Below are 24,239 nucleotides of genomic sequence, written 5' to 3'. Positions count from 1 at the left end.
CATTGTGTTATTAAAATATGCCCTCAACATTTAGCTAATATTTGGGGCTTTCAGTTGAATAAATAAGTTGCACCTCTTATATCAAGGGAAATCATTTGCAGTTGTATAATGGATTGACTTATGATTATCAACCAATAAAAATGAATGTGCATTTTTTGGTAGCCTTCAAAATTCTTAAATTTGTTTTACTCTGTCTTATAATGAATGTAAAAAGATGAAAGAAAAGAGTTGAGCTTACAGCTTTTGTGTTAATGTCAGTAGAGCCACATGCTCTTGTTAGTTCTCTTGCCCTCTTCTTTGATCAAACGCCAATAGAAGAAACCATTTGAAACTGGAAACCACTCACCACCAACAAAATAGTATAGGAATTGGGACTAACAAGAGGGTTTAAGTTGATAGCTTAGATGTCTCAACTCACCTTCTACCTTTTGTATTTAAATTCTTTTACTTGTGATTCTTTCGTTGAAAGTTTTCTCTATTCTGTCAGTGGCTCTTATCCAACTAGCAATTCCTAGTGCCAGTATCAGATCACTTCTGAATGTCACATCCCTCTCTCTGTTTATATCTCTCACATACATATACACACACATATGTATGTACACACACATCCATAAATGTACGTATGCATCTCCTGAATTGGCAGGTGGATTCTTTATCAGTGCACCACTTCTTTATTTTATTTATTTATTTTTTGCACCACTTCTTAAAAAGTACTTTCAACAAGCAAAATCTGGGTTAAAAATAGCTGACTGATGAGATAAAAATGAAGTTGACCAAATACAAAAGTAAGGTGAAAATTTTCATGCAAAGGTATACAAAAGAACCTATAAAAAAATAACCAAAATTGCTTTATATTTCAAAAGTCATGAGTGAATATATCTGTACCTTTAAAATAGCTGGAGGCTGATAAACACAGCTGTCCATAATGAGAAAGCAGATTACATCATGTCACTCTAAATAAGCCTTCTAATGAGAAATCAGGATTAAGTTGAATCTGGAGGAGAAATTTGTATTTGCCTTGAGAATTTCAAGCTGAACTTCCCTGGGGAGAATGATGGATCATTAAGAGATTTTAATTTGAAATGAGGTTATAGGATTGTAAATTGCTGACAGATATTTAGTAAATGATTTAGTGTTTGTGTTTACATTCTAGCTTAGGAAAGATTTTGACTTTTTCAGCAAACTGAAAAAATGTCTTCAAAACACTTTTAGCTAATCAAAATGAAGTGTCCAAAGAAGGGGGAAGAACGAGCAATTAAAACTGATATATTTGAATTATGCATTAAAATTCAACAATAAACTTTCATTCTCTGAGCCAAGTCTCAGCTTTTGTTAAGTGTTTTAGTGCCATACAATTAATTTATTAGTATCAATTAAAGATTTTGTTTGATAATATCCTTGAGTAAATGTTATAATTCACAATATCAAGCTTTATAAAAATACTTGTACATCCTTCCACATTTCTAGAAGAGTCTGTAATTCTACAAAATCCAAAAAATTTCTTTTTTGGTGATTTATCATATATCCTTCTGAAAACATTGCAAAATGAAGACTATATTTGTAAGAAATTGTGTTTATTGTGCACCTACCGTGTGAACAGCATAGCTCATGTCCAACTAACTCTATAAAAAGGTAGCCCTCCAGGGAAGATGGACTAGACCAAGACTGATAAGACAACTTACTCCTTTTTTCCTTTTGAAACTTTTATTTTCAATATGACACCTACTATCATACATAGTCCCTTTCTCTTCTTTGTGACAAACTCACACAGCTTGCAGCAAGTGATTCCGCCTTCATTAGAGAAATGCCACCCAAAGGGTCTCTTTCAAAAGCTTTGTGTCTTTCAGCTGGAGGCAAGATTGAATGCCTCACCGTTTCTATAGCCCTACAATATCCAATCCAAGACAGACACTACTGTCATTACAGATACAGAGGGAAAATGTGCTCTTTCTTACTGAGCTGCCTCGTGGACCACTGTCACTGGGGAAATATCGCAGCCTGGTTTATAGGCGGCTGTCCTGCTTTATATGCAGGTACAATATGAAGAGCTTTATGCTTGGGAGGTCACTCAGCCAAGATTCTCCTTTATACTTCTTCTATGGAACAAACGTGGCTCACCATTTACCTTTTTATGTCCATTTCTAATTTGGAAGAAGCCTTTTTTTTTTCTTTCAAATTTCTAAATCTGACACCCTTTTGGGGTTTGTGTCCTTTTCCTTTGCTTCTTCACATACATTTTCTTCTGCCCTAAAACCTGTGCAATTAACTTCTGTCACCTGAAAAGCCTTCCTTACAGCACGTTGCTCCAGCTGTTGAAGCAGATGTAATTACATCCTACTCTACCTGTCCTGGGGCACACTAGTTTCATACAGTTTTCATATCACCCTTTTCCATTATTCAAGCAGAGTGAAATTTTAAGGACAGTGTGATTAGGCTGAAATTGGAACTATTCAAGGTTTGGCATTATGTGAAAAGGCAGACTTTTTCCCTCTCTACACCAAACTAAAAAGCTATTGTTAAAAAATCATGGTCCAATCACCTTGGCACACACACTGGTCAGGTACTCAGGACCATCACAGTCAAGACTTTTCATGGATCCATATTAAGATTCATTAGTATTTTCATGACTGAGCTGAAGTTTATTGTGAGGGGAAATGGTGTTAATGATTAAGGATTTTATAGATTTATAGAGATTCTGTCCTGATTTGGGCAATGAGAACCAAGAAAAGCACATTCAAGCAATGTGAACAATACAGGCATTTATGGAAAGTATTCCGGTATGGTGCCTAAAGAATACTGAACATTACTTTAAAAAAATCACTATACAAAAAAAGAGCAAAAGGAATAAAAGCTTAAATAGTTCCACTTTCTTTACATTACATCTAAACAAATGCCTGTAAAGCAGACATAAGCATCGAAAATGAACTCAATCCATTTCATTTATTTATTAAAAATTTTTTATTGGAGTATAGTTGATTTACATTGTTGTGTTTTTAATTTCTGCTGAACAGCAAAGTGAATCAGTTATACATTTAGAAATACTTGCTTCTTTAGATTCTTTTCGTATATTGGTCATTACAGAGTATTCAGTGGAGTTCCCTGTGCTATACAGTAGGTTCTTACTAGTTATTTTATATATAGTAGTGTGTATATGTCAATCCCAATATCCCAATTTATCACACATCCCCATTCCTTCCTGGTAATCACAAGTTTGTTTTTTTACATCTGTGACTCTATTTGTTTTGTAAATAAATTCATTTGTGCCATTTGTTTAGATTCCACATATAAGCAATGTCATATAATATTTGTCTTTCTGTGTCTGACTTACTTCACTCAGTACGACAATCTCTGGGTCCATCATGTAACTGCAAATGGCATTATTTCATTCTCTTTTATGACTGTATATATGTATCACTTCTTTATCCATTTCTCTGTCCATGGACATTTAGGTTGTTTCCATGTTCTGGCTATTGTAAACAGTGCTGCAATGAACATTGTGGTGCACGTATTTTTTGAATTATGGTTTTCATTGAATATATGCCCAGGAGTAGGATTGCTGGATCATATGGTAGCTCTATTTTTAGTTTTTTAAGGCACCTCCATAATGTTCTCCATAATGGTTGTACCACTTTACATTCCCACCAACAGTGTAGGAGGGTTCCCCTTTCTCCACACCCTTTCCAGCATTTATAGCTTGTAGATTTTTTGATGATGGCCATCCTGATCGGTGTGAGGTGATATCTCATTGTAGTTTTGATTTGACTGAACTGAACTGAATAATAATAACACTGAGCATCTTTCTGCATGCCTCCAGGCCATCTGTATGTTTTCTTTGGAGAAAAGTATATGTTTATATCTGCTGCCCATTTTTTTTATTGTGTTGTTTGTTTTTTTGATATTGAACTACATGAACTGTTTGTATATTTTGGAGATTAATCCCTTGTCAGTTGCTTTGTCTGCAAATATTTTCTCCCATTCTGTGGGTTGTCTTTTTGTTTAGTTTATGATTCCTTTGCTATGCAAAAGCTTTCAAGTTTAATTAGATCCCATTTGTTGATTTTTGTTTTTATTTTCATTACTCTAGGAGGTATATCAAAAGAGATCTTGCTGTGGAACTCAGTCCATTTTAAATTAACTATTTCCCTAACCTCCTACTCCCGTAGTTCTCTAAGATAACTGTGGTTTGATGTAACCAATACAGTTTTCAATATTTTTAAATCCGCAGGATTAAATTGGCCTACCAAAAACATTGTTTGAGTGTCACTGTGATTTCCATAGTTTCATTTACTGCCCACCAATTGAAAATAGAGTTGTAAAGTTAATCACACAAAGCCTCTAATAAGACATATCTCTCTCACACATGACTATAAGTGCCCTATTAATATGAAATAATGATTTCCTAGAATTTTATGATTTTGTCAAATGATTAAATTCATTATGTTATATTATCAGGAAAATTAAGTAAAATTTGAGCTTCTACGGACAGACGTCAAGCCATAAAGCATAAGCGAGGCTAGACATAAAAGAGATGTGTAAATACGCATTTGTCACAATGTAGGAAGGTTGTATATGTGCACGAGGATATATAAGTAATTAAAATTTCTGTTATTTTACTACTGTCCACTATTTTTTCTTTTTACAAAGCAAAAATAGCAAAGAGCTGACTAGTTACAAGCCTAGTTGTTAATGAAAACTTACAGATTGTATTGGATGCACTTCATCACAAGGGTCCTTTTCAAATGAGTTATAGTCATAAATAACGTTACTATTACTCACCAAGACTAGAACTTTATGGTCACGTAAACTTTTGCTTTCTCTTTTGCTCAATAGATAAGAATCTCTCTGTTAAGATACATCTTTGTGGCAAAAATCAACAGATCTGAAAGTATCAAAAATGAGAAGGGGTATGGATCAATAAGATCTTTTGTCTAATACTTGTAGGTGGGCAAATTTGTACAGACACTTCGGAAAATAATTTGGCATCATTTTATCCAGGAAAATGGAAGGTACACATACAAGTAGTATCTTGAAAGACTCTTGTATGAGTGTACCAAAGATATGATGAGAATACTTAAAATAGCAATTTTATAATAGAAAACCACTGGGAAATGTCCCCAAAATCTGTTGGCTGAAGAATATACAAATGAATAAGTCGAGGTACATTTATAGAATGGTATGGTGCTCAGAAGTAAAGAATTTGCCTGCAATATGGGAGAAGCAGGAGAGGTGGGTTTGATCCCTGGGTTGGGAAGATTCCCTGGAGGAGGAAATGGCAATCCACTTCAGTATTCTTGCCTGGAGAATCCCATGGACAGAGAAGCCTGGTGGGCTACAGTCCATAGCATTGCAGAGAGTTGCACATGACTGAAAGGACTCGGCAGACACGCATGTTACATGAAAAGTGAAAACAAATTGATTAACATCAATATAAATAAATATGATTAAATCTCAAAACTAATATTGAGCAAAAAATCAAGTCTTAAAAAAATCTGTATTAGGAAAATATAGTGTTATTTTATTTATATGAAAGTTTTAAAAAGTAGATGAAACAAAGAATCTCCCTGCAATGCAGGAAAACCAGGTTCAATCCTTGGGTTGGGAAGATCCCCTGGAAAAGGGAATGGCTATGCACTCCAGTATTGTTGCCTGAAGAATCCCATGGACAGAGGAGTCTGGTGGGCTATAGTCCATGGAGTCACAAAAAGTCGGACATGACTGAGAAACCAACACTTTGAAATATGATATTCTATGTATTTGGAGAAGGAAATGGCAACCCATTCCAGTATTCTAGCCTGGGGAATTCAATGGACAGAGGAGCCTGGCAGACTACAGCCTATGGAGTTGCAGAGTCAGCCAAGACTGAGCGACTAACACACATTCTATGTATTGTCTGAATAATGTGACCTCTGCAAAATGTTTATATCCCAGATCTGAAGCAATAAGTCTGTTGATGAGACCCACTGTGGAGTCCAGGCATTTTTGACTAGTAGTCCCTGAAAGATGGAGATAGAGATGGAGAGAGTGGGAGAGAGACAGATTCAGATCCTGTGAGAATGACAAACAAAGTCAGTTAAAAACCTTATGGGCTTTCCTGATAGCTCAGCTGTAAAGAATCCACCTGCAATGCAGGAGGCCCAGGTTTGATTCCTGGGTTGGGAGCATCCCCTGGAGAAGGGATAGGCTACCCACTCCAGTATTCTGGCCTGGAGAATTCCTTGGAGTGTATAGTCCATGGGGTTGCAAAGAGTCGGACACAATGAGTGAGTTTCACTTTCAAACTCTGAAAAAGCATTTTTCTAAAAGAATTTCAATCCTCTTCCATGTATAAGAGGAGGCAAATATAGGTTTTTTTTTTTAAATAGATAATTTGTTCTTTGCAATCAGTTCTTCACTTCCTTATCCAGTTTGAAAACTATGGTCATATTTTTTTATAGCTATCTTTTATTGAGTGGTCACTACATTCTGGCACTATTCTGAGCACTTATTTAATTTATCCACAAGCAACACTTTGAAGTATGTATTAGTTACCTCATTATATAGATGAGAAAACAGAGACACCAAAAGTTTTGATAACTTGCAGGCGGTTACACAACCCGAGTCCTGATTTGAACACAGGTGTTGAACGCCAATGTTCATGTCCATCCTTAAGTATTAATATTTTCTTCACACTATTGTCTTTAGCCTCCCAGAATTTCTCATGCATGAATTTTTCCTGCTAAAATAATCTCTTTGCCGAATTGAGTTTTGGAGAGAGCCAATCAACTAATTTAAAACAGATTTCTGTGAAGAATGATTTATTTTTCTACACACTCTAATGCAGATGACACCACCCTTATGGCAGAAAGTGAAGAGGAACTAAAAAGCCTCTTGATGAAAGTGAAAGAGGAGAGTGGAAAAGTTGGCTTAAAGCTCAACATTCAGAAAACGAAGATCATGGCATTGGTCTCATCACTTCATGGGAAATAGATGGGGAAACAGTGGAAATAGTGTCAGACTTTAATTTTTTGGGCTCCAAAATCATTGCAGATGGTGACTGCAACCATGAAATTAAAAGATGTTTACTCCTTGGAAGAAAAGTTATGACCAACCTAGATGGTGTATTCAAAAGCAGAGACATTACTTTGCCAACAAAGGTCCGTCTAGTCAAAGCTATGGTTTTTCCAGTGGTCATGTATGGATGTGAGAGTTGGACTGTGAAGAAAGCTGAGCACCAAAGAACTGATGCTTTTGAACTGTGGTGTTGGAGAAGACTCTTGAGAGTCCCTTGGACTGCAAGGAGATCCAACCAGTCCATTCTGAAGGAGATCAGCCCTGGGATTTCTTTGGAAGGAATGATGCTAAAGCTGAAACTCCAATACTTTGGCCACGTGATGCGAAGAGTTGACTGACTGGAAAATACTCTGATGTTGGGAGGGATTGGGGGCAGGATGAGAAGGGGACGACAGAGGATGAGATGGCTGGATGGCATCACTGACTCGATGGACATGAGTTTGAGTGAACTCCGGGAGTTGGTGATGGACAGGGAGGCCTGGTGTGCTGCGATTCATGGGGTTGCAAAAAGTCGGACACGACTGAGCGACTGAACTGAACTGAATCTTTAGCAGCTGATGCTTTCTGACCTGCCACACCATCCACATTTCTTAGCCTGATCTTCTCGGTTACGCTTTAATCCTCAACTCCTTTGTAATCTGACTTTCAACCTCACCATTTCATACTGAGGAGATGTTTAATGTGAAAGTGAACATGCTGTGAGCTACAAGAAGAGCCATAAATCTCAGAATAAAAGTGAATATCCTGTGTTATTTTCTAATATGATCAGAAAAAGTCCATGTCAGTGAAAACTACTGCTGCTGCTCCTAAGTCACTTCAGTCGTGTCCAACTCTGTGTGACCCCATAGACGGCAGCCCAACAGGCTCCTCTGTCCCTGGGATTCTCCAGGCAAGAACACTGGAGAGGGTTGCCATTTCCTTCTCCAATGCATGAAAGTGAAGAGTGAAAGGGAAGTCTTTCAGTCGTGTCCGACTCTTTGCGACCCCATGGATCGCAGCCTACCAGGCTCCTCCGTCCATGGGATTTTCCAGGCAAGAGTACTGGAGTGGGGTGCCATCGCCTATGATCAGAAAAAGTCCATGTCAGTGAAAACTACATCTGGGTAAAGTCACCAACTAACTTCCAGAGTGGACTCCATTTTGCCTTTTGTTCGGCATACTCAGTCTCTTTTCTGGAATTTACTGCACTGACCACTTTCATATTTTATTTTTTATAATCTTGTTCTGTCTGGACTTCCCAAGTGGCTCAGTGGTAAAGAATCCTCCTGCAAGTGCTGGAGTTGCAGGAGGTTTGGGTTCGATCCCTGGGTCGGGAAGATCCCCTGGAGGAGGAAATGACAACCCGCTCCAGTGTTCTTGCCTGGAGAATCCCATGGACAGGAGAGCCTGGCGAGCTGCGGTACATGGGCTTGCAAAAGACCTGGATATAACTGAAACGACTAAGAATGCACACGTGCATGTTCTCTCTATGCCTTTCCTCATCCAAATCTATTCTAATCCAATTTATTTTTTTATTATATTTCTGGCAAAGTTATTCTTTGTGCCTCTATTATAACTCCACTATTTCCCTAAAATCATTCTTTTTGTGTCTTCATCTACTTTGGGTTTCTCCCACTGAAAAGGAAGCCTCAAATTGTCAGAAATTATTATACAGCCACCTTAGTTCTCCTGCCATGACTAGCACAATGGTTAGCACTTGTGAGTTTTCAGGAAGCACTTTAAACAGAATCATTTTTATGATAGCGTTTTGTCAATAATTAAGAACTTGATCTATGTAAAATATTTGTTGGGAAAATAATGAGATGGGGCATTATTTAATTGAGTAGCTATAGTCTGTTTAAGTGCACTTTTATCTGTATAGTTCAGGGTCATGAAAATGATACAGGAGATAATCAAATAGTAATTTACTTTTATTTCTGATCATTAAAAAATCTACGTATATCCCCAATGAAATCAAAGCAATTCAAAATGATATCCTTCTTCGAGTGAAATCATCACATGCAATGTTTCATACCATCATGGAAAAAATGCTATTTGGAACCATTTAGAATCAGGATAAAATTATGTGAATGTAAATGATTAAACTTCAAGGGTTTTTTTTTTTTCCAATCCATGTGTAACATTTTCTGTGAAGATGTTATTGATTTTTGCAAAATAAAAACAATGACATTAAATGCAGAACACTCTAAATTCATGATTTAGAGGACTTGGAGAACCGAAGATGTTGTTCTTCTATAGGGGCCTTGAAGCAAGTGTTGATGTTTCAATTAGTGCCAATTCACAGCCCAGGAGAGCTGTGGAGAGCTACCATCTGGTGGCCAACTATACACGGAGAGGAGATGAATGTCTCGTGGATATAACTAACTTCCTGACAGATAATTTCACTGTGAATAAATCCTCAAAGCAATTCAAGTGTATATGTATTTCAGCTTTTTATTGGAATAGATGAGACAGGTGAACAAATATCCATTAAGGAGTTACTGCTTTTCATGAACCTTATGGTGACAAGAAGGCAATAGAAGGTTTTCAATCATTCACAGAAACTGTGGAGCATGGTTTTAAGAGAGCCAATGGCACATTTGGACAGAATAAATGTCTGTTGTTCTCTTAGATTAATATTCCAAAAATTGAATTTAAAGCCCCAAATCGTGTGGATTTATTTTAAAGTTCAGCTATAAAGCTTCCCAAAGTTATAACCCAGCCAACCAGTAAGGCTTTGAGCTAGGAATTTTGTAGCTCATGCTACTGAAGGATGAATATGGAAATATAGTATTAGACAGCTTGCTGTCAGTTCCTAAAAATCATTACAGCCACAGAAATTCTATTTGGCCCATCAAATTTGCACTCTGCCATCTCATATTTCCTAGCATCGTATCTGCTTTGTCGTTCCACATCACGAAGCTAAAGCAAGTGCACTTGCAAAAAGGTAGAGTCCGGCTCCTCAAAAATTTGGATTCCTTCCAAAATGGAGTTATTGAGTTACAGGGAAAAGAAGTGAGAGAATGACTATATTTAATTAAGTTTTCTGAGACTAAATCCTGTATCTTATTAAGTTCACTGACTAGATAGGTTATCAGTGCTTGGATTAACATTCTCTTTCTCTTCCTATGCTACCTTTCAAAATAAACTAGTGACATAGTGACCATTTACTGAGGGCTTATTAAGTGACAGGTCTTCTGGCAAACCATTACATGCATTTATCATTTAAAGTTAAAAAAATACCTCTAGGGTCATTACCAGCCCCATTTTCTGATATGGGAACTTGCCCAATGTCACCAGCTGGGAAGCAGTGAAGCCAAGTTTCAAACTCAGTTCTATCTCTTATGCCTATACTCATAGACAGTATGTCATTTATCTTAAGCATTTATATTTGCAAGCTCTTGTTCTATATTGCATAGCCCCCCAAATGTTGCATCATATTTGAGGTCTCCTCCAAACACTTATTAGGATAAATACAGTACCTGAGTTCAATCAGTGATATTTAAGATTTGTTAGGATGCATATGTGAAAATGATAGGGTTTATTTTAGGAAAGATGCTCTTAAAAATACTTTATTGAGGTATGATTGACACAAAAAACTGCATGTAATTAATACATAAATTTGATCAGTTTGGAGATAAATATGCACCTGTGACACTATCACCAATTTGTGCCATAACATATCCATCACTGCCAAAAGTCTCCTCCCAGCCTCTTTATTATTATTATTAACTTTGTGATAATAAAATTGAATATCTACTCTCAACAAGTTTTTAGGTATATAGTTCAGTTCAGTCTCTCAGTCGTGTCCGACTCTTTGTGATCCCATGAACCGCAGCATGCCAGGCCTCCCTGTCCATCACCAACTCCTGGAGTCCACCCAAACCCATGTCCATTGAGTAGGTATATAGTATAGATTTCTAATTATAGGCTCTAGGTGGTACAGTAGACCTTTAGGACTTAGTCATTTTGTAGAACTGAAACTTCTTTTGTAGACTATTCATTTTGTAGAACTGAAAAAAAAAAACCCTAACAACTCTTTGATGAATACTTCCTCCTTTTCATCCTTCTCCTAGCTTCCCTGGTGGATCAGTGGTAAAGAATCGGCCTGCAAAGCAGGAGATACAGGAGATGTGGGTTCAATCCCTGGGTCAGGAAGACACCCTGGAGAAGGAAATGACAACCCACGCCAGTATTCTTTCCTGGGAAATTCCATGGACAGAAGAGCCTGTTGGGCTATAGTCCATGGGGGGTCGCAAAAAGTCGGACACGACTGAGTACACACACGCTCACAGCCCTTGGCTACCTCCATTTACTCTGCATTTCTATGAGTTTGGCTCTTTCAGATTTCTCATAAAAGTAAAGCTTTGTAAACTGCTCATAAATTAAAAGTAAATTCCTCATAAATAAACAGTCTTAATTGTGATGATCGTTTCACAAGTGAATGTGTATGTGCGTGCTCAGCCATGATGGATTCTGTGACACCATGGACCATAGCCTGCCAGGGTCCTCTGTCTGTGGGATTCTCCAGGCAAGAACACTGGAGTGGGTGGGCACTGCCTCCTCCAGGGGGTCTTCCCCAGCCAGGGATGGAACCTTCGTGTCCTGCATTGGCAGGCAGATTCTTTACTGGTGAGCCATCAGGGAAGCCCTGCACAAGTATATACTTATCTCCAAACTCATTACATTGTTTACATTAAATATGTACAGATTTAAATATGCTAATTGTAGATAAATACAGTAGTTTATGAAAATAAAAGAAATTCAGGAGAAAAAGCTTCTGCACAGCAAAGGAAACAACCAACAAACCAAAATCAAACTACAGAAAGGGAGAAAATATTTGCCCACGATACATGTATATATCTCATAAAGGGTTAATATCTAAAATACATAATTCAATAGTAAAAAACCAAATCAGTTCAGTTCAGTTGCTCAGTTGTGTCCGACTCTTTGTGACCCCATGAACCACAGCACGCAAGGCCTCCCTGTCCATCATTAACTCCTGGAGTCCACCCAAACCCATGTCTATTGAGTCAGTGATGCCATCCAACTATTTCATCCTCTGTTGTCCTCTTCTCCTCCTGCCCTCAACCCTTCCCAGTATCAGGGTCTTTTCAAATGAGTCAGCTCTTCCCATCAGGTGGCCAAAGTATTGGAGCTTCAGCTTCAAAATCAGTCCTACCAAACAAATAACCCAACTAATAAATAGCATTCATTCTCAGTTGCTCAGTCATGTCCAACTCCTTGTGGTTCCATGGACTGTAGCCTGCCAGGCTCCTTTGTGCATGGGATTTTCCAAGCAAGAATAATGGATTGGGTTACCATCTTTCTCCAACAAATGAGCAAAGGTATTTAATAAACATCTCCAAAAAGAAGACACATAAGTAGCCAACAGGTATATGAAAAGATATTCAGCATCACTGTTCATCAAAGAAATGCAAATCAAAGCCACAGTGAGAAATCACCTCACACCTGTACAGATGGCTATTACCAAAAAAAAAAAAAAAAAAGGAAAAAAGATAGCAAGTGTTGCTGAGAAAGTTGCTGAGAAAGTGGAGAACAGGGAAGCCTTGTGCATTGTTTGTAAGAGTGTATGTATGTAAATTGATGCAACCGCTATGGAAAATAGTATGGAATTGCCTCAAAAAAAAAAAAAAAAAAAAGAATTACCATATGATTCAGCAATCCCACGTTGGGGTATTTATCCGAAATAATTGATATCAGAATCTTGAAGAGTATTCACACTAGCGAAGATTTGGAAACAAACTAAATGTCCATTGACTAATGAATGGATAAAGAAAATGTGGTATATACACACAATGGAAGATTATTCAGCCTTAAAAAGAAATCCTGCTGTTTGTGACAACATAGATTAATCTGGAGACTAAACGTATCCTTATGTTGAAAAATATGTCTTCTTTGTTATGTTTATTTATGCTTGTATATCATATTAGCCTAACTATTATATTTCTATAGAGCTATTTAATTTCTTGCTATGGTATAAAAATTATTGCTCTGAAATCTTCAGTGTTGTAAAGAAAGAAATCTTGGAAGCTACATTATAAAGTTTCTTTGAACTGAACTGAACCTTATTTATAGTCTTATTCTTACATTAACAGCTATCATGAAAGATTGCTATATACGTATTAGGCTAATTTCAAGTCTTTTTGAAGCAGTACTCATTTTGAAAGAACCTATCACAAGTTTTCTAGGAACATATTTACTTCTATCAAACATGATTGAAGATTTTCTGATACAACAATATGCTAAAGCAAACATTTAATATCTGTATTTTCAAGTGTGAAAGAATTTAATACAGATGATATATGGTCAGTTCCCTGACCAAGGATTGAATCCCAGGCCCTCTGCATTGGAAGTATGGAGTCTTAGCCAGTGGATCACCAAGAAAGTTCTCATATTTTTTTCCAAATGAGAAATGGTTTTTCCTCTTAGCATTTAGACTTTTAAATTTTTTCTATTTATTTATTTGACTATATCAGGTCTTAGTTGTGTCGCATGAGAGCTTTCATTTCAGTACACAGACTCTAGTTGTGGGGTGCTGGCTCAGTAGTTGTAGCATGAAGGCTTAGTTGCACTGAGACATGTTGGATCTTAGTTCCCTGACCAGGGGTCAAACTCATGTCCCTTGCATTGCAAGGCACTCTTAACCACTTGACCACCAAGGAAGTCCCTAGAGTTTTAAAGAGGAAAAACACTGCTTACATTTGCAACTTTAATTTGTGGAGTTTACAGAGTCAGAATGATCTCGTTCCTTTTCTTCCTTATCCCTGGAAACCACATATTGACAGTCACTAGAGAGAATGCCTCGGAGAAGGCAATGGCAACCCACTCCAGTACTCTTGCCTGGAAAATCCCATGGATGGAGGAGCCTGGTAGGCTGCAGTCCATGGGGTCGCTAGGAGTCAGACATGACTGAGCGACTTCACTTTTCACTTTCTTCACTTTTCACTTTCATGCACTGGAGAAGGAAATGGCAACCCACTCCAGTGTTTTTGCCTGGAGAATCCCAGGGACAGGGGAGACTGGTGGGCTGCCGTCTATGGGGTCGCACAGAGTTGGACACGACTGAAGTGACTTAGCATATGGAAAATGTAAAATTTAACATAGTCCTTTGTTTATTAAAAACTAATAGCAAGGTATAAAGATACAAGCATGGGATCATTTTAATTAAAAAATGTTGAAACGTCTGTATTTAGCTAAAGTAAATTTTGGTCAGAGGTATATCATTTGAACTTGGCTGAATTTATCTGTAGCTTTATGCCAAGGTTAATTGCAGCCATCATGGAATCAACAAATCCTGGCAAGACTCTGTAATTCAAATCAGTGTCTTTCTCTATATTGCTACTCCGGGCCAGGGTATACAAAGTGGTGATAGAAATAATATTAAGTGATGTAGGACTAATGGAGACAGTATTTCAAAATGCATCATGATATAAAATAACAGCATTCAATAATTTTACAAAATAAAATCAGAGAAATTTCATGAACATAGTCATCCTGAATTATTTCTCTCTTGATAATTTATACTTGCTACTTCCCTAAAGCTATTTCCCTCATACACTTACTGCAGCATTTCAAGTTCACCCCATTTCTCTCTGAGCCTGTGTATAGCCATTAGAAGCAGATTAGTAACTATTTATTTTGATGATAGGTGTTTTTCTGTGTATAAAAGAAAAGAGATTCAGAGTCCATGATGCTAGGAAATCATGTTGAAGCTGTTTTCCATCTCAACCCTGAGGGGTGAAAAGCAATCGATGATGTTGAGGACTAGTCCCAGAGTACATCCGTAAACCTGAGAGCTGCTTCTTCCTTTTGTAAGATTTTAAGGATTATTATTAACAGTTACATAATAGTACTAAGTGATTATTGTATCTCGTTATCTACTTAAGTTCAGTTACTTAATGGATAAAGATTATTTTTTGTTTGGTGTTTTATTATAACCCAGAACTTGGTTAATGATACACTATTATCTTGGTTTATGCTTGCTTGCTTTTTTATTATGATACAATGTAAACCTATGAATCAACACATATTAAAAAATGCAAAACTTCTTGTAATATACGTCTATGAACGTGTTCCTCCCTTACCCCATATTCTTACCTCTCCTCCTTTTAGTATAGCCACTATTCCAAAAATACTGTACTACAGTAAGTATAGCTCTATTACACATACATGCTATCCTATATAATACATAGTATTTAGGATAATAATTTGGAATTATATAAAATAATATAACAATGTATTTTAAGTAGCAATTCCTATTGACAGTGAGCTCTCAAACTTTTAAGTATAACATTTCCTGTCTCTGACTTCTGCTGCTATTGCTGAAATTCTGTGGTCTTTTTAACAATCATTCCATTGTAGGCAGGCTCTCCTTTTTTCTATTTCAAGATTTTTGTCTTTGGCAATTTTTTCATTTTTCCTTCTGTGTCTTGGCATAGATTTCTTTTTAATCCTGATCGGGATGCATTAATCTGTGGATCCATATTTTTACATCTGGAAAACTTACTGCTATTATGATTTTAAATATTGTCTCCTCAGCATTCTGCTTAATCTTTGCTCTTGGAACTTCAGCTAGACATGACTTAGGAATCTTCATTTTGTACTTCATCTCTTAATCTTTCTTTCTTGTTTTCCATCTCCTGATCTTTCCTTATTGCTTTCAGAAGTAGTTTCATGTGTATTTTTCCAAGTTCATAAAATTCTCCTTCAAATGCATTTAATCTGTCATTTCACTTGTCCACTGAGTTTGTTTTTATTTCAGTGGTTCCCTTTGTCATTTCTAGAAATTCAATGTATTTTTTAAATATACCATTCCTTATGACTTCTTCTATGTCTACTTTATAAACACATTCTTTGTTTCCTTACATTTTATATATAGCTATTTCATCCTCTATATCCAGCAGTTCCCAAATCTGCAGTTCTTGCTTTCAAATTTTTCTGTCTTGTTTATCATGATAGAGATTTGGCTTTTAGTGTGTTTGATATTCTCTGTCTGTGATCTTAATCCTGCAGTTATCTTGGGGAAACTTTCTTCCAGATACAGTTTGTTTCTAATTCTGACAGTGGCCACCTTTCTGCTGCTCCGAATTTGGCCCTATGCTTCCAAATCTCTCGGCCCCGTTTCCAAGTCCAACTTCTGGATGTTCTAGCTCCAGGACGCTGAAGTTCTGATTCTTGGTCTCCTGACCTCTTTTTTTTTTTTTTTTTTTTTTGAGGGGATGCCCAGGAAGTTTGGGGAAGTTGAGCCTGAAGACTCCCTTTACCATTGGTGAAGAGAGTCATGGGTCTAAAGAGTGAATTTTAGAGGGGAGATATGCGTATGTGTCACTGACTTCACTTTGTTGTACACTAGAAACACAACAATGGAAAGCAACTATATTCCAATAACAATTAATTTAAAAAAGAGTGAATCTTAGGCTGGAGAGACATCACCACTCTGGTGAAATGTTGGTTAAGTTTTACAATATTCTCTTTAAATACCTGCGTACAGAGATAGAGATGATATATGACAGATACACAGATGAACTTCCCAGGTGGCTCAGTGGTAAAGAATCTGCCTGCCAATGGAGGAGATGTAGGTTCAGTCACTAGGTCAGGAAGATCCCCTAGAGGAGGAAACGGCAACCCACTCTAGTATTCTTTCCTGCAGAATCCTGTGGACGGTTGCAGAGAGTCAGACACGACTCTGAATATGCACGCAGACAGAGAGATACAGACATAATGTACATACATATAGAGGCAGTTGTAGATTTTTTTCTGCTGTTTTTCTTTCATGTTCTTTTAAACAAGCTAATAAAGTATTCATTTTCCCGGGGCGAACTGAGAGAGTAGCGCACGTGTGCACGCGCACGTACGTGTGCACACACACACACGCATATATATATATATACTATAATGTGTAAAATAGGTAGCCAGCAGGAAGCTGCTATATAGCACAGGTGCTCTGTGATGACCTAAAGGGTTGGGATGAGGGGGTGGGAGACAGACTAGAGAGGAAGGGGATATAAGCATACATATAGCTGATTCATGTTGTTTACAGCAGAAACCAACACAACATTGTAAAGTATTTGTACTACAGTTAAAAAATAATAGATGAATACATAAATATTAAAAAGGAATAAACTGGCATACTGCAAAGTTAAAAAAATAAAATATAAAGAAGTTAATAAACTATTACACATACCTAGTTCAGAAGTGTATCACAGAGTTTAAAGACTTCCATCCTATTTCCCTAATAGCCAAAATCAATTGTCATTTTTGTAATTTTATACTTCTGTTTCATGAAAACAATTCCTTCTATTATTGTAGATAATAATCACAGTCTCTTGAGCTCATATACTGTATTCATTTCTTCCATTTTAATAATATTCTTTTGTGTTATCTTAGCTTAAGCTCTATTAAAGATTTTTTTAAAAATTTCAAAACATGGTTAACTACTTACATAGCTCTTAAAAGGAGACATGCAGTGGGAAAATTAAGTCTGTGTAAAAAAGTAATTTGGAAACATCGCACAATATACAGTAAAAATGCAATTACTTTTAAAATGGAATCTGTGAACTAGGTCACTGAAAAGTTGCACAGAATATTTTGGTTTTCTTTGGTCTTCAACTTGTGAACAATGCTAATTTCAAAGAAAAGGAAGTGAAAGTATTGTCTGTGAGTTTAAAGGAAACATGGCATTATAAGAAAATCTAATGATCTTCATATGCCTAGATTAAAAAATATATGAGATGATAAATTAAATATATTTACTCAGTTGCAGACCTAGATAAGGCAAATGCGGTATGTGAAACTGTAAACAGTGCTTAATCAAATTATGACTCAGAGTCTGGAGAAAAAGAAACCTAAGCAATAACTGTTCTCTTTTTTTCTTCTTGATGAAAATTCAAATTAAATCATTAATAGTTTATAAATGAAACTAGCCAAGAGACAGCTAATGCGTATCCTATTCTAAATTAAATACAAGCATTAAGTGTTCCGTTACATTCAAGGAGGTAAACTCCAAAATCACTTTATATTTATGAAATATGAGTTTTAAATGTTTATCTGATTGTTTTTCTCCCCTGAGATCATTCTCGATGCCACTGTGAATTTGGGGAGAAAAGAAAAAATCAGTTGGAACATCATTTTCTTTTATTATTCTACCCAGTTTCCCCTCTCCTCTGTCTTTCTCTCTGCATATAAACATATGCACAAACACAAGCCAAATGATTATATCAGAAAGGAGACAATAAAAAACAGAACAAAATCACATCAGCTTATTAGCTTTGGGATCAAGCCCAGAATTATGTGTGTATGTGTGCAACCCCAGAATGAGGTGACAATATTCTTGCTACTTACTGATCCTATTCAGACTAAGGGCTTAGTGCAGTACATTTCACTTTGACAGTTACAGAACTTGTTTGCAGTTGGCCCCTCTACTCAAGGACTCTATAATATGGTAGAGAAGTGCAATGAACATAAGCAAATGTGTTATGTGATCAGCTGTGAATGACCAGAATATTTTAAAATTGTGTGTCTTCTTCATAATGGAATTTTGTTTATATCCAGACCATCTTCTCACTGTACTCAGAATTCTCCTCAGTATCTCATGCTTCCCTGCCAAAGGAATGCAAATAAAATTTAATTCTAGTGAGAAAAAAATATAATTATGAAAGCAAATCCTCTTAGAAAATTCATCCCCAAACAAACAGGAACTGCCCTGAACACTCTTTTAAACTATCAATGTCCTGCTTCTCCTCATTATAGCTAATAGTTGAATTTTCTGTAAATGAATTATTTGAATAGGGCTATATATAGCAAACAATGAGTATAAATTATAGAAATGAATAAATAATCATTCAAATATCAAATATACTTTGAAATTCACATTGGTATTGCTGTGAGATGTGAAGGTAATAACTAGGATGGCAAATTAGGGGAGAATTTTCAGAAGGAAATAAAATTATGTCTGTATTTAATTTCTTTTACTTTCATTTTAATTATGAAGGATTGCCGTGCCATAAGAAGATGATGTGTTTTTATGAAATCATTATTGAGCAAAGAATTGTGTGGGAGGAAAAATAATGTTGATAGAGCAGAACAAGATGAACCAAAGCAAAGTATAATAATAACAACAGTTCATATTTTCAGAGTAATTTGCGGCTGGTGAAGAACTCTCATTCCATTATTTGAGCTGACATGTAAACTTTCTTTGATTAATAAAGTCAGTGATATCATTCTATTTTTAAATATGAGGAAATATAAAATATTGTCATAATCAAGATAGCCAATTTGCAATTTACAGAATGGGTCAAATGGAACAGAATAGTATGGTAGAGAATTTTATGCTTCTTATGGGGCAATTTTACCCCTGAAAAATGTAGGAGGAGAGTTTAAAATTAGTAAAGTTTCAGGGTACTATCTCCTATTGTGTGAATGCTTTAGAGAATTTTGACCTTGATAAGGAAATCTAGTGTGGGTGGTTACTCAGCCACTCAGTTGACCAAAATAACATTGATCATCTTGTGAAATGTACAAAATTGTTCTCAAAAATGGATATATCAACTCCTGCCATGCTTCTTTAACCAAGAGCTACAATGAGACAGGCTGTAACCTGGGATCTGGTACTTTTTACTGGAGTGCTTGCTCCTAGACTAATAGCTCCTAAAGCAACAGAATGCAAAGAAAGTCTAAGGGATTAAAAACAACTTCATACATGCCCAGCAGTCCAGTAGCTGGGGGTAAAGTATGAACAAAGAGATACAGAAAGGCCAAAATCTGACTTCTACTCCTGAGAACCCGGGAACAAAAGATCTCTGTGCACACCACCACCAAGAGGGCTGGCAGACCACCTACGCCACCCTTCCTACCCTAACCAATGATCCATACCACCCTTACCTCATTGAGGGGACTAGCTCTCCCCTTCTCCCCTTCCCTGACACAAAGAGTTAGCAGGGAAACCAGTTTCTTGTTTTTGATCCCTCATGTTGCAGCAAGAGTCCCAATAAAGCCTTGCTGAAGTTCTCTTCTGGCCTTGTATCAATTTCTATTGATGAAAGAATCGAAGAACTGAGTCTGTAACAGAGTCAGCATCCCAATCATTTATAGTAGCTTTGGGACTTCTACAACAAGTTTTTATTAAACATTATAATAGACTTCCTGAAGGGAGAAAAGATTTATAAATATTCCTTTATTAACTCTTTTCCAAGATGTTAGAAAGAGCATGGCATTGGTACTCTCAAAATATCAAAGACTGGGTGGCTTAAACAGGAAACATTATTTATAACATTTCTGAAGGCTGGGAAGTTAGAGATCAAAGCTCCATCAGATCTAATATCCACTTTCTCATTTACAGATGGTCCTATGTTCACATGATGAAAAGGGTGAGAAAGCCTCCTGAAGTCTGTTTCATATATAATTAATGGAATATTACTCAGTGATAAAAAGGACAAGATAATGCCATTTGCAGTAACATGCATGGACATAGATTGTCATACAGAGTGAGGTAAGTCAGACAGAGAAAGACAAATATCCTATAATATCACTTATGTGTGGAATCCAGAAAAATGGCACAGATGAATTTATTTGCTAAACAGAAATAGAATCACAGATGTAAAAAACAAACTTAAGGTTACCAGTGGAAGAGGGGGGAGTGGGATGAAGTGGGAGATTAGGACAGACATACATAGAGCACTATATATAAAATGGAAAACTAATAAGAATCTGCTATATAGCATCAGTTCAGTTCAGTTCAGTCACTCAGTTGTATCTGACTTTGCAACACCATAGACTGAAGCACACCAGGCTTCTCTGTCCATCACCAACTCTTGGAGCTTGCTCAAATTCATGTCCATCGAGTCAGTGATGCCATCCAAACATCTCATCCTCTGTCGTCCCCTTCTCCTCCTGCCTTCAATCTTTCCCAGCATCAGGGTCTTTTACAATGAATCAGTTCTTTGCATCAGGTGGCCAAAGCATTGGAGTTTCAGCTTCAGCATCAGTCCTTCCAATGAATATTCAGGACTGCTTTCCTTTAGGGTGGACTGGTTGGCTCTCCTTGCAGTCCAAGGGCCTCTCAAGAGTCTTCTCCAACACCACAGTTCAAAAGCATCAGTTCTTCGGTGCTCAGCTTTCTTTCTTTCTTTTTTTTAATATAAATTTGTTTATTTTAATTGGAGGTTAATTACTTTACAATATTGTATTCATTTTGCCATACATCAACATGAATCCGCCATAGGTATACACGTGTTCCCCATCCTGCACCCCCCTCCCTCCTCCCTCCCCGTATCATCTCTCTGGGTTGTCCCAGTGCACCAGCCCCAAGCATCCAGTATCATAGTCCAACTCTCACATCCATACACGACTACTGGAAAAACCATAGTTTTGACGACACAGACATTTGTTGCCAGAGTAATGTCTCTGCTTTTTAATATGCTGTCTAAGTTGGTCATAGCTTTTCTTCCAAGGAACAAGCGTCTTTGAATTTCATGGCTGCAGTCACCATCTGCAGTGATTTTGGAACCCAAGAAAATAAAGCCTGTCACTGTTTCCATTGTTTCTCCATCTATTTGCCATAAAGTGATGGGACTGGATGCCCTGAATTCATTTTCTGAATGCTGAGTTTTAAGCCAGCTTTTTCACTCTCCCCTTTCACTTTCATTAGGCTGTTTAGTTCCTCTTTGTTTTCTGCCATAGGGTGGTGTCATCTGCATATCTGAGGTTATTGATATTTCTCCTGGCAATCTTGATTCCAACTTGTGCTTCATCCAGACTGCATTTCACATGATGTACTCTGTAAATAAGTTAAATAAGCAGGGCGACAATATAAAACCTAGACGTTCTCCTTTCCCATTTTGGAACCAGTCCGTTGTTCCATGTTGTTCCCATTTTGGAAGCAGTCCATTGTTCCAACTGTTGCTTCCTGACCTGCATACAGATTTCTCAGGAGGCAGGTAAGGCGGTCTTGTATTCCCATCTCTTGAAGAGTTTTCCACAGTTTCTTGTGATCCACACAATCAAAGGCTTTGGCATAGTCAATAAAGCAGAAGTAGATATTTTTCTGGAACCCTCTTGCTTTTTCGATGATCCAATGAATGTTGGTAATTTGATCTCTGGTTCCCCTCCTTTTCTAAATCCAGCTTGAACATCTAGAAATTCTCAGTTCATGTACTATTGAAGCCTGGCTTGGAGAATTTTGAGCATTACTTTGCTAGTGTTTGAAATGAGTACAATTATGCTGTAGTTTGAACATTCTTTGTCATTTCCTTCATTTCGGATTGGGATGAAAATTGACTTTTTCTTTTCTTTTTTTAATTTTTATTTTTACTTTATTTTACTTTACAATACTGTATTGGTTTTGCCATTCTTTGACATGAATCTGCCACGGGTGTACATGAGTTCCCAAACATGAACCCCCCTCCCACCTCCTACCCCACATCATCTCTCTGGATCATCCCCGTGCACCAGCCCCAAGCATCCTGTATCCTGCATCGAACCTAGACTGGCGATTCGTTTCTTACATGATAGTATACATGTTTCAGTGCCATTCTCCCAAATCATCCCACCCTCTCCCTCAGAGTCCAAAAGTCAGCTCTACACATCTGTGTCTCTTTTGCTGTCTCGCATACAGGGTCATCATTACCATCTTTCTAAATTCCATATATATGTGTTAGTATACTGTATTGGTGTTTTTCTTTCTGGCTTACTTCACTCTGTATAATCGGCTCCAGTTTCATCCGTCTCATTAGAACTGATTCAAATGTATTCTTTTTAATGGCTGAGTAATATTCCATTGTGTATATGTACCACCACTTTCTTATCCATTCGTCTGCTGATGGACATCTAGGTTGTTCCCATGTCCTGGCTATTATAAACAGTGCTGCGATGAACATTGGGGTACACGTGTCTCTTTCAATTCTGGTTTCCTTGGTGTGTATGCCCAGCAGTGGGATTGCTGGGTCATAAGGCAGTTCTATTTCCAGTTTTTTAAGGAATCTCCACATTGTTCCCCATAGTGGCTGTACTAGTTTGTATTCCCACCAACAGTGTAAGAGTGTTCCCTTTTCTCCACACCCTCTCCAGCATTTATTGCTTGCAGACTTTTGGATCGCAGCCATTCTGACTGGTGTGAAGTGGTACCTCATTGTGGTCTTGATTTGCATTTCTCTAATAATGAGTGATGTTGAGCATCTTTTCATGTGTTTGTTAGCCATCCGTATGTCTTCTTTGGAGAAATGTCTATATAGTTCTTTGGCCCATTTTTTGATTGGGTCGTTTATTTTTCTGGACTTGAGCTGCATGAGTTGCTTGTATATTTTTGAGATTAGTTGTTTGTCAGTTGCTTCATTTGCTATTATTTTCTCCCATTCCGAAGGCTGTCTTTTCACCTTGCTTATAGTTTCCTTTGTTGTGCAGAAGCTTTTAATTTTAATTAGATCCCATTTGTTTATTTTTGCTTTTATTTCCAGTATTCTGGGAGGTGGATCATAGAGGATCCTGCTGTGATTTATGTTGGAGAGTGTTTTGCCTATGTTCTCCTCTAGGAGTTTTATAGTTCCTGGTCTTACGTTTAGATCTTTAATCCATTTTGAGTTTATTTTTGTATGTGGTGTTAGAAAGTGATCTAGTTTCATTCTTTTACAAGTGGTTGACCAGTTTTCCCAGCACCACTTGTTAAAGAGATTGTCTTTACTCCATTGTATATTCTTGCCTCCTTTGTCAAAGATAAGGTGTCCATATGTGTGTGGATTTATCTCTGGGCTTTCTATTTTGTTCCATTGATCTATATTTCTGGAAAATTGACCGTTTCCAGTCCTGTGGCCACTGCTGAGTTTTCTAAATTTGCTGGCATATTGAGTGCAGCACATTCATAACATCATCTTTTAGCATTTGAAATAGCTCAACTGGAATTCCATCACCTCATAGCTTTGTTTGTAGTGATGCTTCCTAGTGCCCACTTGACTTCGCATTCCAGGATATCTGGCTCTAGGTGAGTATATCACATCATCCTGGTTATCTGGGTCATGAAGACCTTTTTTGTATAGTTTTTCTGTGTATCGTTGCCACCTCTTTTTAATATCTTCTGCTTCTGTTAAGTCCATACTATTTCTGTCCTTTATTTTGCCCATCTTTGCATGAAATATTCCCTTGGCATCTCTAATTTTCTTGAAGAGATCTCTAGTCTTTCCCATTCTATTATTTCCCTC

The sequence above is a fragment of the Oryx dammah genome, unplaced genomic scaffold (assembly GCF_014754425.2).
Source record: "Oryx dammah isolate SB20612 unplaced genomic scaffold, SCBI_Odam_1.1 HiC_scaffold_22, whole genome shotgun sequence".
NCBI lineage: Eukaryota > Metazoa > Chordata > Mammalia > Artiodactyla > Bovidae > Oryx > Oryx dammah.
This window is presented reverse-complemented; position numbering follows the sequence as displayed.